The sequence below is a fragment of the Hipposideros armiger genome, unplaced genomic scaffold, assembly GCF_001890085.2.
Source record: "Hipposideros armiger isolate ML-2016 unplaced genomic scaffold, ASM189008v1 scaffold_178, whole genome shotgun sequence".
Taxonomy (NCBI): Eukaryota; Metazoa; Chordata; class Mammalia; order Chiroptera; family Hipposideridae; genus Hipposideros; species Hipposideros armiger.
The window spans coordinates 1,673,391-1,674,339 of NW_017731528.1; the positions used below are offsets into that span (position 1 = coordinate 1,673,391).

Sequence of the window (949 nt, forward strand, 5' to 3'; positions counted from 1 at the left end):
CTGATGTGCCTCGACCAGGACGAGCACAATGATGGTGCCAACTTGGGCCAGTGAAGCAACGTCCTCCACAATTAGACTAAAGAACAAAATGACAGCAACTTGTCTGTTCCCCTTCCCCCAATTCCCCAGTGCTGTTCCCATCCCCCCAATTCCCCAATTAAAAAAAAAAATCTTAAAAAAACAAAACAAAAAACTATTGGAACTAATAGACGAATTCAGTAAGGTAGCAGGAGACAAAAATCAATACTCAGAAATCAGTTGCATTTGTATATACCAATAATAAACTATCGGAAGGAGAAATTAAAACAATTCCATTTATAATCACTTCGAGAACAATAAAATACTTAGGAATAAATTTAACCAAAGAAGTAAAAGACCTGGTCTCTGAAAATTATAAGACACTGAAGAAATAAATAAAAGAAGATAACAAACAAATGGAAACACCTACCATGCTCATGGATAGAAAGAATTAATATAGTTAAAATGTCCATACTGCCTAAAGCAACATATAGAGTCAATGCAATTCCTATCAAACTACTAGGGCATTTTCCACAGAAATAGAAAATATAATCCTAAAATTTATATGGAACCAAAAAAGACCCAAAATAGCCATGGCAACCCTGAGAAATAAGAACAAAGTTAGAGGGCTCACGTTACCAGACATTAAAATGTACTACAAGGCAACAGTAATCAAAACAGTATGGTACTGACATAAAAACAGGCACATAGATCAATGGAACAGAATAGAGAGCCCAGAATTAAATCCAGGCATATATGGGCAGTTAATCTATGACAATGGAAGCAAGGATTTATACTGGGGTAAAGATAGTCTATTTAATAAATAGTGCTGGGAAAGTTGGACTGACACATGCAAAAAAATGAAACTGGAACACCTCCTTACGCCATATACAAGAACAAATTCAAAATGGATTAAAGACTTAAATGTAAG

General features: G+C 35.0%; 1 protein-coding gene across 1 annotated transcript in view; it reads right to left on the minus strand.

The window, feature by feature from the left end:
- The window catches only part of ATP12A (ATPase H+/K+ transporting non-gastric alpha2 subunit), a 31,938-nt gene that overhangs the window by 9,213 nt on the left and 21,776 nt on the right, over positions 1–949 (minus strand). The gene's annotated exons all lie outside the window — the stretch shown is intronic.